At 36.6% G+C, this 17154-nt stretch overlaps 1 long non-coding RNA gene across 1 annotated transcript; it reads left to right on the plus strand.

Annotated features, from left to right (window-relative positions):
* The first annotated feature begins 8665 nt into the window (after positions 1-8665).
* LOC130726595 (uncharacterized) lies at positions 8666-15594 on the plus strand. The gene is made up of 6 exons (XR_009014913.1): positions 8666-8951; positions 9478-9603; positions 10065-10122; positions 10302-10649; positions 10769-10818; positions 11645-15594. It is a non-coding gene; the product is annotated as an uncharacterized LOC130726595 (long non-coding RNA).
* Positions 15595-17154: the final 1560 nt, after the last annotated feature.

A 17154-nucleotide genomic window follows, 5' to 3' on the forward strand; every position in this document is an offset into this window, starting at 1 on the left:
GAGTAGCCCTGCACGTGATAAATCTCAGCCAACCCAACAGAGCACCCAGCACCAGTACACAGTCAAGAAAAGGAGCACCTCCTAGTCGGCAAGATAGCCCACCGATTTGACAAGAACCAACACCAGCAATCATAAACTTTAAGATCATTTTAAGAACTGTTGGAGATAGTAATCAAGCAATGTGAATGAGGCACCATTAAACTTTATATGTACTGATGTACATTAATTGCAATTAAACCAGGGTAAACATGGTATTAAGAATTCATTTTTCATGGCCATCATTATTGTTTTAAGATTATGTAATTACTACTATATCATTAAAATTTAACTTGCTCAACTATGATAGAAAATTAGTAATAAATTTAAACATGTTATGAATATTTGGATGTCCATCAGAGTTAGGAGTCCATGGGCCAGGCCCACATGTATACTTGTTCAACACTCTAAACCTAATAGTATAAATACAAGGCAGTCTGCACCTAGCAGAGCATCTCCATCACACTATTTCTCTATCTCTTGTTTCTCTCTTCTCCTATCTTGCTTACTCTTTATTCATAAAACGTTATCAGCACGATAGTCTCTCAATAATCCCTAAGTTCTTCCACTTCTCTTTGAAGCGAGTAAGCTCTCCACAATTCCTAAGTTCCTCCACTTCTTTTTCAAGCGAGTAAGTTCAAGTTCATGTAAGAACAACAACCTTCTCATCTCAAGAAACTGTCAATATCTATCAAGTGAGTAAGTATCAGATCTACATGAAAGACATGTAAGTATATCAACCTTGATAGTTAAGTAATCTTAGTGAGGAATTCAACCCTCTCTCTTCTTTCTCTCTCTATTACGCTCTCTCCCTCGCACAGAGCTTTCTAGGGTTTTGATGGGTGGCCGTCGCGCCGCCCCCTTGCGCGGCGGCAACCCCTGTTTTCCCCCTGCGTTTCTTGCATTCCTTTTGCCTTGTTTCTCTGTTTAGCCTTCGTTTTTCTTTCTTTTGCATCTGGTGCTTTGAGGAGTTTGGCGTTGCAAGGTTTCTCTGCCTCTTCGAACTGGTGAGTGCTCTGCCTTTCGATCTGTTGCGTGCTCTGTTCCGTCGTTCCGCTGCACTGCTCTGCCTCCTCCTCGGCGTAGGCGACATCGATGCTCGTCATTGTGGCGAGTGTCGCCGGTAAGTCTCTTGGCTTGCCTGAACTGTGATAGCCTGCTGAGGCCAGTTCCGGGAGCGTGGTGGCCTTGTAGTGCGGCGGCGCCTTCCTCCTTCCCCCATGGAGTCAAAGCCCTTTTGTCCGTTTTTGCTGCGATGTGGATTTGGGTCTGGTTCGAGCCTCGCCATTGGCGCTTCCGTCGCTACTGCGTCTTGCAACACGTCGTCGTTGGTGAGCCTCTTTACTTGCCTTGACCTGTGCTAGCCTGTTGAGGCCAGATCCGAGTCTGTGGTGGCGGTGTAGTGCGACGGCGGCGTCCCATTTTCCCTTCGTTCGGAGTTCCACCCCTGTTCAGAGCACTGCTCGTGGCTCCTCAGATTTGTTGTTTTCGGCGTCCTTCCTCATATTTGAAGCTTTCAGCATGCTTATTTGATGATCCTTCCTTCACCGTTTTGCAACTTTGATGCCAGTGGCAGAAGAGGAGCTTCTTTTGGTCTTCTTTGAGGTGTTGCGCGGTGGAGTTTTACTGAAGGCTCGATGCAGACTAGGTTGGTGGTCTTGATGATTCTTGAGTCATCGGTGGTGATTTGGTCTCCTGGGCTAGTACTGTGGTGCTTTTGGTCGATAGTTTGTGTGTTATTGCATTCCTAGTGCCGAGATGTGGCTCCGTTTTTGTTGGGTTATGTGACTTTTGTCACAGATTGGGTCCCCGACGGATGTCCGTCTTGTAGGTTTTTTGATATGAGCTTGTTCTCATGATCACTGGGTAGCAGTCTTAACGTCTGCTAAATTTGTAGCATTGGATGATTATTTGTACTATCAACCTTTTATATCTATATATATAACTTTTGTTTTCTAAAAAAAAATCAACCTTGATAGTTCTCATCTCAAGAAACTATCAATACCCATCAAGTGAGTAATTATCATATCTACATGAAAAGTTACAATTTTATATATAAAAAAAATTTCTTCTTCTTCCTTCTCCTTCTTCTTTGAATCATTTTTCTATGAGTCCATAAGTACCATAGTAATAAGCATGAATCCTGAAGATTCATAGCCTTACAGTCCAGAAGCACTGTAATTGAATTATTTTGCATGAATCAAGAAGATTCATAGCCTTACAATCCAGAAGTATTGTAATTGAATTATTTTGAAGGAATCAAGAAGATTCGTCTCCTTACAGTCCAGAAGCACTGTAGTTGAATTATTTTGAGAAAGAAAAAAAATTATGAATCATGAAAATTCATAACCTACGAGTCAAACAGTACCGTAGTGAGATTTTAAGATGAATCGTGAAGATTCATGGCCTACGAGTCCAAAAGTACTGTAGTGCAAGATTTGTGAAAAATGAATCCTGAAGATTCATAAGATATATTCATTTTGAGCTATGAGTCCAGGAGTACCATAGCATGAATACACAACGAACAGTTCATGAAGAACTAGAAACTTATATAGATTCTTGAATGTATGATGTATTATTGAATCTTACCACTAGAAGTGGAAGATATAAAGAAATGTCATGGAATATATTATAACGGAGAGAGATTAAGAAAAGAGTCATAAAATATACTATATTTAAATTGAATTGATTTCTTTATTGAATTGATGATCCTATCTTATTATTAATTAACTTGATTTGTGATATTTTATCTTTTAATTTGATTAGATTATTTCATAATTTTTTTTTACTTCAAACTGAATTGTTTGAAATATATATATTGTTAGGTAAAGTTTATAACAAATCTAAAAAAAAAATTGTCAATATGTTTTTTAGTTCTTAACATCTTTTTGATAAAAAAAAAAAAAGAAGTAAGTCCGTAACAATTTTTTTATTTTAAAGATGTGATATAAAGATAAAGATAAGAGTAAACAAAATTAAAATAAAAACAGTTTTTGAAGGTTGATTTTAATGTCAATTATCAAAGGTTTTTCTCTTTCTCTAAAGTATTTTAGATATACACGAACCTTTTAACTAATTGACTCAATCTTTATATGTGAAACGTGGTACTGATTGATTTTTTAATTATTTTAAATACATGCAGCAACACTTGTATATGGATGTGCTCTATTTTAGATAGTACGTAAATCTTATGAAATCTTAAAGAAATATTTTTGAATTCGTGTAAATATTTATGAGATCGTGAAGAGAGTATATTTTTTGAATAATTTTAAGAGTTTTTTGTACAATTATTTTAGTTATTCATTATAAACAAATTTTTGCACATATATTTGAACTTCCTTCTTTATCATAAAGGAATATTTAAACAAACTTGGCTATTTCAAATAAACACAAGAAGAAGATCCTATAGTCATTTGTCAATATCTACATTATAGTTCCTGAAGAACTATATCGTTATCATTATAAATGATCAAGTTGATTGAAAGATATGTGTCTATCATGTAAGCTACAGAAGTAGCTATATTGAGGAAGGATTGAGATATTCCCTGAAGTGAATATTTCAACAAACATGACAATAGTTGTGATCATTTAGATCAACGCATGGTTAAATGTCCCTGAAGGACATCCAATGACATATATGGTATTGTTTCATGAAATGAAACTTTTGTGGTGGCTCTCTAGAAGAAGCTTATGAAATTTCAAAGCAATATTATAAAATGGATCATTGACACTCTTGAATAGATCCATAGATCAATAATATTATATTTTTGCAAGAAACAACCCAGATGCAGTTGCAATAATAGAAGTGGTATTTGAATCAATGGTTAATGTGACCATGATAATGACTCCCCATATCGAAAGTCTTCTTGACACAATGTAGTGGTCATGCGACGTGTCCTATTGACACGGTGATGAAGCGAATTGCAGTGCAATTGCTAATAGCTTGTTGAGGGGGAGCATAATAATATGGTTGTGACTCACACTTAGGGGGAGAATGTTGAGTATTGAAGTGTGAGTTATAGTCTCACATTGGCGCATGATTTCATGCTTTCTGCTCCCTTTATCTTCCCTTAAACTGGTATCAAAGTATAGAAAGATAAGGAGCAATATAAAAACTGTTGTTAGATATTGCTTGGATCGGTAGTAATCCAGACATGTAAATATGTCAAACCTATTGCGTTTTCCATGCGATGAATATGAGTTAAAGGAAATTATGAGATGTGATACTCATCTTGTGACACAATTGTCATGTACACATATTCCTTATTAATTTGAAAGTCTTGAAGGACTTTATTTACATCTAATTGATGTAACGATAAACTATGTGTTGAAAATATCAAAATCCTTGAAGGATTTAAAATGCCAGAAAATTTTACTTCAAACATTGAAGTATTATTTTGAATGATAAAGTTCTATATATGGAACAAATTGAATGTGATTGCCATGCATGACCGGTTAGACCATCCCAAGTCTTATGATGCGAAAGTATATAAATTCATATGAGTACCCATCGAAGAACCTAAAGATTCTTCAATATAATGAATTCTTATATCTTGTTCTCATTACCAATTAATAATTGGTAAAATATATGGGTTTGAATCCCGCATACTCTTGAGTATATTTGATGCGATACATGTGAACGTATTCACTCTTTTTATGAGTCATTTAAGTATTTCATAAATTTATCGATGCATCGACTAAATGACCAAATATATGTCATCAACTCTCAATATTGATAGAGTGAAAATTCCAACCTTGATCAAGTTGGTAAATGACATGATTTTGAATATCTAGTTGCACATGTTCGTATTCAAATTATCTAGCTGATTTGTTTAATTAAATGCCTCATATTTATAGCTAGACAATTACATATGAGAACAAATATCCTTATTTATGGACATGTGATATTGCAATTAGCAGCATTGACACGCATCAAGCCAACAATTCATTAGAATTCTCCCCATTGCAATCGGTTCATGGTCAGGAACCTAATATCTCTCATCTAAGAATTTTCAATGTGCGTTATATATTTTGAATCGCTCCACCACAACGCACTAAGGTGAGACCATAAGGAAAGCTGAGATTATGTAATCAATTTGAGCCAGTACCGATATATATTTTATATCTTACTTGTTGTTTCTCAGCATTGAGGGGAGAGGAAATTAAGCAGCTCTGAAAATTTGTAAAGAATGCATATGTATACTCACACTATGAACCAGAAGTTCAAAAGATGCATTCTCTAACCTAAGGAATTATTAAATTCCTTATATGCTGCAAATACCCTTCTCTAACTTGATATCCCAGTTGGAAAATTTGCCATTATTATTAGGTTAAGGCATGCCTAAAACTTGGTTCAAAAATATATATCATAGAGAAGGATGATGGTCTTGTTGAGGAGGCAAACTATCTTGAAAAGTGTAGAGACTACAAAAATGTTTATTCCTCCTGAAGAGGTTCAGGTACCTGTAATTATTTACTTAAGAGATCTCATATGATTATGTCTCTACAAGTTAACACAAGGAACCAAGAACATGAAGAATTGTCGACATGATGAAGTAACGCTCAATATTAGAAATATGTGCGAGAATCTTGAACCCGAAAATGAATGGGTGTGATTGGCCATAAATAGAAATAAGCAATTCATTTTCTGAATTTAAGGGTCTTTGGACCTCATATCTATACCCTAAAGGTATAAAGACGATAAGGCTTACAGAGTCTTTGTAGTAAAGTGAAATAATGTTGTCATATTTAAGACAAACAAGTGACAATCGTGGTGGATACTTGGAGTTACAACTTATTGGTATGGCTCACTTGAGATTGATATCTCTATAAAGCTCCTTGAAGATTGTAAGATGCCTAAAGCACACAATTCATGTTCTCAACAATGAACAAATTACTAGATTGAGGCAATCTAGATGATTATTTTCTTAAGGACGGTCACAAAATGACCCAACAAACTCATGCATATTTATGATGAGATATGAGATTGTTTATGTCATAATTAATGTTTATGACAATGATTTATTTAGACTCTAGAAGAGCTCACAAAAGCTGTAGATTTGCTAAAGAAAGAATTTGAGTTAAAAAAGTTGAGAATGAAACTTTTGTCTAGCCTTATCAATTGAGTATCTAAAGGATGAGGTATTTATGTACCAAAGGACTTATATTGCAAAGGTACTAAAAGGATTCTATATGGACAAATCATGTCCATTGTGTACTCTATTGATTTTAAGGTCATTAAATGTAAATAAAGATCCTTTTAGACCTTGAGAAAAGAATGAAGAATTACTTGATCCTGAAGTACCATATCTTAGTGCTATCAAAGCATTATTGTATCTTGCTAGTCATACTCGACTTGATATATCATTTGCTATTAACTTATTAGCAAGATATAGTTCTTCACCTACACAAAGACATTGGAATGGAAAACAAGTGTTTCGTTATCTTAAAGGCACATTAGATATGAGTTTATTTTTTGCCTTTATGTCCAAGCTTAATCTAATTGGTTATGCAGATGCTGGATATTTGTCTAAATATCTCAAACAGGTTACTTGTTTACATGTGGAGGAACAACCATTTCATGGAGATCTGTGAAAGAAACTATGATAGCCACCTCAGCTAACCTTGCAGAAATATTAGCATTACATGAGGCAAGACGAGAATACGTTTGGCTGAGATTCGTGATTCAATGCGTACTTGATATTGGTGATTTGTCCTCTTGAAAGATGCCGCCAACAACTATATATGAAGATAATACTACATGCACTACTCAATCAAAAGAAGGATACATCATGGGAGATGGACAAAGCAAATATCACCGGAGCTTTTCTTCACTCATGATCTACAAAATAATGGTGACATAGACATCCAACAAATTCGTTCAAGTGATAATTTGACAGACTTATTTACGAAGACTCTTCCAACTACAACATTTGAAAAGCTTGTGCAGAATGTGGGAGTTCGTCGGCTTAAAGATTTCAATTAAAATGCATTGTACTCTTTTTTCCTTAACCATGTTTTTTCCCATTGGGTTTTTCATGGTAGGGTTTTTAATGAGGCAATGTACAAAGACGAACTATAGAATGATGTACTCTTTTTCCTTCACTAGGTTTTTATCCCATACTGGGTTTTTCCTAGTAAGGTTTTAATGAGGCACATTCTTAAGGGATGGTCATCCAAGGGGGAGTGTTATGAATATTTGGATGCCCATCAGAGTTAGGAGTCCATAGGCCAGGCCCACATGTATACTTGTTCAACACTCTAAACCTAATAGTATAAATACAAGGGAGTCTGCACCTAGCAGAGCATCTCCATCACACTATTTCTCTATCTCTTGTTCCTCTCTTCTCCTATCTTGCTTACTCTTTATTCATAACAAAACAAGAATAACGGAATTCTTGTTTCAAAATGTATCAGGAATACTTCAACTTTTTGTTTGTTGAAGGAAACTGCATGATATATTAAACTGATGGTGGCATCGAGGCCAAAATGTCAGAAGTTACAAGAGGAACAGCTTCAGGAGGCACCTACTCAATCCACACTAAACCGGCGAATGAGGAAGCATTCCTGGCTAAAAAGTCCGCAACCGAATTACCGGAACACCGGACAAACAAGAGTTCAATAACATCAAAATAACAACGAAAAGAAAGACACTCCCTAATTAAAGATGATATTTAAGAGTTTCCCTCCAGTGGCTTCTTCCACCTTTGGAACAACATGAGACTATCCGTATCCAAATAAACAGAACGGAACCCCAGCTGGATGGCCAACGAGAGCGACCACTGTAAGGCCAAAGCTTCAGCGAGCACCGCGGAGGAAGCCATCACCGGAAACGCTGCAGCAGAGGCGAGAACGAGACCATGACAATCACAAACCACAAACCCCGACCCTCCCTCAGCTCCAGCCTTGATAGCCGCGTCAAAATTGATTTTAAAACAAAGGGGGAGATTGTTGTTACTTTGTTGTCTTGCATTTTGTAAAAAAACAACTGGATGTCGAAGCCGATGTCGTGGCATCTGACTTTGTGTAGCTAGGACATCAGTCCTCTGCTTGGAATGTTATTTTGGGCCCTTGAAGATCTTATGAAGATATGTTTTTAATAAGTTACTTGCGGTTCAAGTAGCTTTACCAGAATGTTTTAATTGTGGGTTGTTATTTGTTGAAACAATCTTTGATAAAAGATTTGTTTCAATCTTTACTTGTGCAAAACGCAACAAGATCTTTGAAGATTGCGTTTTGTTTGAATTAATGTTGCAATCTGTTTCTTCAGCCCAAGCAAACCCTAGTGCCCATGCTGCCGCTGCTGAAGTATATAAAAGGATGAAGATCTAAAACAAGAAGACCACGAAAGCTAATTAAGAGAGATCAAGTGTTTTAGGATTGTTCTTTGTCCTTGTTACTTGTGATCACACTTTGCTCCCTAATTCTATGAAGCAAAGTTGTGATCTGTGTTGTTTGATTCTTCAAACTCTGATTGTTGATTGTAAGTTACCAATCACTGTGTAAAGTTTTTCTACACTGTCAACCAATCCTTAAAATGTGATTGGTTGACGCTCATCCTTTTTCTCTTATTTAAAAGTAGCAAGCTGAGGCTAATTTGTATTGATAAAACCAAACTCTACAAGTCTTACATACAAGTCAACACCCTCTCATTTTGTGACTTAGCACGCACGCCACCGCCTCCGCGACCTCGCCGCCTCGCGCCCCTGGCTTTTCCCTTCAACCATCATCCACCATTGTCGCTGCCGTTTCAACCATCATGGCTATTCGAAGAGTCCCTCCTGAGCTCTCACACAGTCACACTGCCACCCTCTCACTCCCTCGCTCCGCCTCTCTCCGCGGCGCATGCATCATTCATCAGCTTCCCCCCTTGATGGCCCTGTTCTCAATCCATCCACTACAATGCCTTGAGCAAGGTATGTGTTATACTCCTTTTCTCCTCTGCTCTTACATTACATTGTTATATATTATATGAATTTGGGTCTGCATATGAGTTGCTTGATGAAATGCCTCAATCAAGTTAAGTGGGCTTTTTGGTGTTTACCAGGTATGAAAAGGTTTATGTAATTATGTTCAATGTAAACTGCAAAGTCTGCTAGTGAAATATATGAAACTATTTTTCAGCTTTTGTAGTATCTATTTGTAGGGGACATAAAGTTTTTATTGCACAAGATCTTCCATCTTTAATTGTACCTTGTTTAAAAGCTACAGCTACACCCATATCATTGTAAGCCACAGAGTTAATTGTAATTTGTATCATATGATTGAGTATTGTCTCATTGTTTCATTTGTTGTGTTCTGAATTTTAGTGAGAAGATTGTAGTAACCTCCCACGTGATTTGGCCTTCATTTTCAATCATTTTTTGTCATGCATTTTCTATTTCCTGCTTATTTTATCTGCACTGAACAACTAATAATTTTTAGTCCTTACAAAATATGAAGAACCAATCCGATTTGTCATCATCAAGCCATGTGAAGAAGAAAGAAGAAAGCAACAAAAAACATAAAGATGAATTGTCATCAGAGACCAAATTCATTACATCCATAGCGTTCTGTGATACCGACATGGTAATGGAGCATCTTGTGATGGGAGTGAATACTAGAACCATAAATATTAGCACCATTGATTCTGTGTTTGAGCCTTTGAGGTCTCATTAGTTGATGCTATTCCGAATTCATTTCAATTGGTTATTGACTTTCAGCTGTGTCTTAACTCTTAAGTTTAATTCTACTGAGTAAAATTCTCCTATATTATATGTAATAACTTGTTTGTCTCATGTGCAAAAATATTTCACACCCTTATATGCATTAAGCATTTAAGCTCGAGTTTTATGCTTTCCATTTTTCAAGTAATATGCTTCATGGAAATGGACCAATTTGTGGTTTGTTTGATTGATTAGAGAGGAGGAAAAACTGAACCTTTTTGGTTTGTTTGATTTCTCATTTTTATCTCTCTTGCCCTATTAAGGTTCCCCCTCCTGCATTTTTTTTTCTGGTAAACTTGATGTGTCTTGACCCTATCTTTGTAGGTGTCCATTTGTTAAGTTTAAAATAGCAGAGTTTGTCACCTCCAACAAGCTTCCCCTGGTAACAGTTTTTCCTTATATCTATATCTCTATCCATCTGGTTCATTTATATAAATCTTTAATTTGGATGTATATATATAGTTTTCTGCACTTCATAAAAAATGTAGTATGGTGGAGTTTAACTTCACTGTAAAGTGTAAAACCTTGATCCTTTCACTGAAGATTTTAACTTAAATACAGGGATTCTTGAGCAGAGCATCTGGGAGCACAAATGTGAACAAAAAATCCATGTTTGTATCGCATTTATCTTCTCTCCTCTGAAATGCAAAAATTATTCTTTTTTGATTACATATTTTATTATCTCAAGACACAATTACAGGCAACAGCCATGACTGATAAAATTCAGATAATAAATCATTGAACAACTTAAGAATATAGATATTTCTACCTTTAGCATCTCTTTGTTTTAAACTCTACTGTTTAAATAAAACTACGAATGAAAAGGTTCTTTGTGCCAAGTTGCTCCAAGTAGATCTTGCTGGATCAGGACGAGCTAGAAGAACAGAATTTGATGGTCTGAGTTTTAAGGTAGGTTAGTCTGTGACATTTTTCACTTTTATCTGTTAGGCAAGCTTTTGACATTATGAATTCAATAGTCATGTAATCGTTTATACATGAGTTCACATTAACAACTGGAGTATTTGCAGGCAGAACTTTGTGCGCGTGCTGTGCTGGTGGTTCTACTGAGGAAGTTCAGGTAGTTGGCTCCTGTTAACATTAAGCTTCAGTGACATCTTGATTACTTTAATATATTTAATCTAATAGGCTTGTGGTGACATTAAATGACTTAGATTTGTCACACATTATGTTTGTTATTTAAAATAAAAAGTATCCTGGCTTTAATTGGGTTGGTCCGGTGCGGTTATTGCAACTATGGGTATAACTATGTTTGCCTAGTATTGTCAGCAACTTTTTTTAAAATTTAAAAAGTACAATGATCATGAATTGAAGTGGTATTAAGCAGCCTCCAAGTATCAATAAAGTCAAATTGGAAAAGGCGAATTATGTTCCTTAGCAAAGTGGCAAAAGTCCCATATCTTAGAGTCAAATACACATATTAAAATTGGGACATAACCTTTGAAGAGTATTGAATTGTATCTTTACTTCAAAAAAATTACAAGATAACAGAATCAATGAATCATTTTATTCCAAATTTTGAGGTTAGGCAAAGTGTTCTTACAATGTACTGTCTAGACTTAAACCACACATGCATGAATAACTCTGTTTTAACAACTTTGCCTTTTAAAAGTGTCTTTCTAAGAATGCAGAAGTTGAAAGTTAGATGCAGACTTATAGGGAACGACCCATCAGATTCTAGAGAGGGAAGATATGACAGTTATTAAGTCAGTTTATTCTGTTATGAGAAGTTTATTGCTTTTAGGAAGTTATAAATAGGGAAATTAACATACTATTAAGATTATCAGGGAATTCTGTTGAAAAGAATTGGGAGAGTCTGACTCTCGAACACTAGTACTTCTATAATTATTCTATAATATCCATTTGTTCTTATCATTTGGTATCAGAGCACCATCCAAGTGTTGTGGTATTCTTCATTTCATTCATGAGAAAGAGTATAAATGAGGGAAGCCGAGATCCAATGGAGAAAATCTTGGGAGATGTTAACTATCGATCGTGAAGCCCACAAAGTAGATCGTCAACAACGTGAAGAGGATTCTCAAAAGTTCGAATTACGCTTTCAACGATTGTAGACAATGTTGGACAGCATGATGAAACTTGATGAAGAAGAATAACCAAAAGAAAATGAAGTCTTACCGGGGTAAAAGGAACTTATTCAATGAAGGAAAAAAGAAACCGTTCAACCCAGGGAAGAGAAGAAGCAATGGGAAAATAGAGAGGGTGTTCTAGGTTTAAATGAAATGAGAGAAAGGTGTTTCCCAATAGAAGATACAAAGAAAGAAGGGAGTTTCATGGGAAGTGGTCTGATATGGGCTTATTGATTAGTTGGGCTTATCAGCCTAATGTAAATATGGGTCACGCAACCCATGGTCCGGGCGGACCGAAACTCAATCTATAACTATCAGACACCACCCAAGCGGTGGGGGATCTAACTTTTCAAGCATTTTCTCTTTTTGTTGATTTTGCATTCCTTTCTTTCTAAATCGATTAGCCCAAGAGGACCGTTCCATACCGGAACATTGGCGCCCACCGTGGGGCTTCTGTAAAATAAATCCCCACTACCATGAACAAGAGGCTATGTGATTTCTGCTTCTGAGAGAGGAGGGCGAACGAAATTGAAAAAGAAAATGTTCAGCCCATCCCAAATAGCAGTGGAAAAGAAAAATGAAGACCTGCGAAGTTGATAGCGTTGATACACCATCCATTTTTTCAGAAACCGTCATCATGACTAAGCCTGTTGGCGAACTTGATGCCACTCGCATTCTCTCTCTTTCTCTGATATTTAATATGGTTTTTTGATCCTCTTGGAAAGTTTTTCTTATGGGCTTTCCAACCCTCATTGTTCTCTTTTTAGCAGTGATTTATTTCGTATTTGATCTGTGAGTTCATTTGTGAAAATGAGGACCTTGAAAGGAAATTGGAGAAGAATTGCTTCTGGATCACGGATCTGCTTCGCCGCTTAAACAACATCAGTAAACAGATCGAGGAAAGGGAGGGCAAGCGGCGAACGGTTACCAGCTAAGGTGAAAAAGAGAAGGGCGATCAAGAAGAAGAAACTGCACAACCGCCACTTAAGAGATGAAGCCACCACTTCTGAGTCGAAACCGCCCACTCAATATCAACCGCCAACTCTCAATTTAAAAGATTATTTTGTCTCAACTGCCACTAAGAAGTTGCAAGCACTCATGCTGTCTCAACCGTCACTCTGATCGAAATCGTCCATGTTCGCCCATGAGTTACATCAATCCAAATGGATTCAGGACCACTCTAAAAACGGATACGGATCCTCGTTCCTTTAAATTTTTCTTATACCTTCTGTTCAGTTTTGATTCTATTAGTTTTGTACTTTGATTACCAATAGCTGGAAATTAATTTCGTTACTCTCTTCTGTGTTTGATTCAACATGGAAAAATTGGATCAGATCAAGAAGAAATTGTGGCGAATCGGTTTGGCACGCAAACTGTTCGATGGAATTGGTGAACGATTTCTGCACTTCAACTTTGCATATGAGGCAATCTCAACACGTTTGCTGCGGCGATGGAGTTATGGCGAACACGCTTGCTGCGGGGACGTTGTTCCGGCGAGCAAGTTTTTGCTTTTGGCGGTTGAAGCTCGGCGAGCAAGGGTCGCCGACGTTGAAGTTCAGCGGCGAGCAAGTTGTCGCCGGTGTTCAAATTCGGCGAGCAAATGTCACCTATGGTTCAGATTGACGAGAGGATCCTTTTGAACGTGAACCTAGTCTATGGCGGTGGCGAACACGATGCGGGAAACCAAGAAAATTCAAGCATTTTGTTTAGGATCGCCCAAAGCAGATTCTGGCTTTTTTGGATTATTTCTTTGTGTTTTGTTTCCTACTCTCCTTTGATTGTTTTTGCTTTAAGACTGATATCTCCATTTTTCTCATGGCATATGGTGGACCACGCTTGATGGAGCGAGGCAATGGAAAATCAGAGTTGCATACTAACTGTTTGACAAAATCGGTGAACGATTTCTGCATTTCAGTTTTGCATATGATAATAAAAGATCAACTCAAACTCAACTCCCTGCTGCGCCTGCAATTTCTACTGGTTTATTCTTTCCAGACCTTATCAGATTGGCTCTCATTTTCTTTCATGATTCTATTTTGGTTTTATTACCTGCTATATGCTTGATAAATCTCCTATGTGAATTTCAAGAAACAAAAGCCAGATGGGTGACAATTTAATCCTTTGAGCCTAATTCCTAGTGAATCTATTTCTGTTTATGATTGCCCTATATTGGTTTGGTGAATGCATATGCCGCAAGTTTGCTTTGAAAATAACCTGCATAATTAAAATTTTGGTTCCAATATCTAGTCCAAGTTTGCTTCTTGATTAAAACACTGTCTCTGCATAATCTGCCAGTTTGCTTGTTTGCTTTTTGCCAGTTTATGTAGCAGATAGTGCTCTGTTTTCTTATCATGTGGTTTTTGTTCATAAGCATGCCTGCTATCTGGTTCATTCCTTGCCCATTTGAGTAGTTTAAATATGAACCTGCACTTATTTGCATCCGAACATGAAACTTGGCAGTTAACTTCTTAATTAGAGGTGTTTGATTTTATAACTATTTCTTTCTCATGTGATCTGGTTATTATGAGGGATAAGGCGTTGAGTTTTGAAATGTGTATCAAGTATAATCATATGTTTTGGTGCTGGTTTGGAACTTAGTTTACTACAACTAATTAATTTATTTGAGTCCTCAAAGAATATGTTGATTTAATGATGACCTACTTGTTTGTATGAATCTGTATGTTACCTTCTATTTCTTCACCGGCATGTAATAATTCTGGTTTAAGTTTTCTTTTGTGTTGCATGGCATAAGTCTCTAGTTTATTCTATTCTAATTAAGCCTTGCAATCTGTCCTCATACTGTTGCATCTTCTTACCATTTTTATTTGTTTCATGAGCTCCACTTGAAATTTGAGGGCCAAAACTCTCCACCTTAAAGAAGGGGCATCGGAGTTGGCAGCAACTAATCTAGAAGCTGGTCACATTTTGAGGAATGCATGAAATCTGGAGCTGAGATAACGCATTGGGTGATGAGTTGATTAAAAACAGTCAAAGCATAAAACATTATGTACAGAAAAAGAAAGGAGCAACAGGTATGCACTCTTTTCTCTACCCCAGGCGGGAGAGTTTTTAACGAGGCATAACTTTTTAAAAATGTTCAAGGGCGTAACATTTTATTTGTTCCCATGGCGGAAACATATCAACTAAGGTCTATCAATTGGGCGACGTCAGACAATTGAGAAAGAGTAAGTCTCTTAAAACAAGAGCATTTTACCACGAATTCATAAGCACAACCTTAAATTGGATTTAAGCTTGTCCAAACTAAGCACAAGTCTCCACGCGAGCATATAATGAAATCAAATATTGTGACTTTGATTTCCATAAATAACTAAGTCAAGAAATGAGAAATTTTGACTAAGTTATATACACAAAGGCCTTATGATTCCAAAGTAGTTGATTGAGATAAAACTCTACAAAATCTATGAGATTTGCTTCACAGTTATTTTACTATATACAGTAAAGAAAGGCGGGATGATTCTGATGAAAAGTCGTATTCGAACTCTTTAGTTGAGCGATATTAAACAATATCGTCTTTTGGGCGATATTAAACAATATCGTTTTTTATGATAAAGTTCATCTTACAAAGAATACACTACACTGAGCATAGATGAATGTGCAAGCGATGTGAAGTAAGTGTGTTCCATATTATTGATTTACATTTAAGTCTTTAACTGTTCCATATTATTGATTTACATTTAAGTCTTTAACTTTTATTTTGTTCAAGTTTCAAATTATTGTGCATTATTACTTGTGGTATTATGAGAGCAGGTTGTGATCATGGTTTAGGGGAAGAGAAAATTAATCATGATAATGACAGTGAGGCTGTGATTGATGTGAAGAGACGATTTGGGTCAACTTGCACACGCTACACAAAGATCAAGAAGTAACAGCAAAAGTTGAAATGACAAAGGAATGACTATTTAGCTTTTATGCCTTTTAAATTTTGATTTTGGAGCCTGTGTGCCCATTATTTCCTTTGCACATTTTGGGCGTGTCAATTACTTGTTAGTCTTTGTGTAGTGTTGGGTGAGTTGATTACTTGTGGGCTCGAAAAAAAGACACACTTCGTCTTAAAGCTTTTAAGACTCGGTGTCTTGTGGGCTTGTGGTCTGATATGGGCTTATTGATTAGTTGGGCTTATCAGCCTAATGTAAATATGGGTCACGCAACCCATGGTCCGGGCGGACCGAAACTCAATCTATAAATATCAGACACCACCCAAGCGGTGGGGGATCTAACTTTTCAAGCATTTTCTCTTTTGTTGATTTTGCATTCCTTTCTTTCTAAATCGATTAGCCCAAGAGGACAGTTCCATACCGGAACAGGAAGCATGAGAAGGCGCTTGTTTTCGTATCAAAAACTGCAACCACAACTGCTTGCAGGGATGAAGATGTGCATAGGAAAAGTGACAAGGTACCAAGAACGATCATTAGAAACACAGGTTGGTGACTTACGCTGCGATAAAGATGGTCAGTGTGAAGGAGGTGGGGTTTTGATAGAGGGAAAGATTAGTGCCGGTTGGTGGTGGGAAGACCACCATACCCAGATGCAAGAGGGAAAATGGGTAAGTCCAAGGGGGTGTTTCAGGGTAAGATTTTTCCCTAAAACATCCATTACGTTCTTAAGAAAACAAGTGGAGAGGTAGGAGGGACGTTAAGCTTGCATCAAACAACAACAACCAAAACTGCTGGACGAGAAGGATCTACTCATGGAGCAGAATGTTTGCCTTGATCTGTCTGGCAAGAAAACTACAATTTGTTCTCGCAATGATTTTTTCAAGCTTCCAATGTGAGAATAGTTGGGAATTTGTGGTTAGAATGCAAAAACTTTTTCCTGATTATCACCTTGAGGACAAGGTGAATCTTTTAGGGTGGGGTATTGATAAGGAGCAACTCATTAGATTCTTGACGGAGGCAGTTATGACAGTTATTAAGTAATTATATTAGTTATTAAGTCAGTTTATTACTGTTATGAGCAGTGTATTGTTGTTAGGAAGTTTTAAATAGGGAAATTATCAGATTATTATGATTTTCAGGGAATTCTGTACAGAATTGAGAGAAACTGACTCTCAAACACCAGTACTTATATAATAATCTATTCTTTATCACAGACAAACAATAGTAAGAAAATAATAAAAAGGATAAAAAATATCAAAGAAAGAAACTACCGTGTTTCACTCTGTTAGACATGCTCAATCAGGGTCGTCTCAACCAATATTGAGGCATAAAGCGAACTCTAAGAATGAGGCCTTTATAAAATTATTCTTTATATAAATAATTTAAATAAAATTTATTTTTCGGGCTTTTTGA

This window comes from Lotus japonicus, chromosome 6 (assembly GCF_012489685.1).
Source record: "Lotus japonicus ecotype B-129 chromosome 6, LjGifu_v1.2".
Taxonomy (NCBI): domain Eukaryota; kingdom Viridiplantae; phylum Streptophyta; class Magnoliopsida; order Fabales; family Fabaceae; genus Lotus; species Lotus japonicus.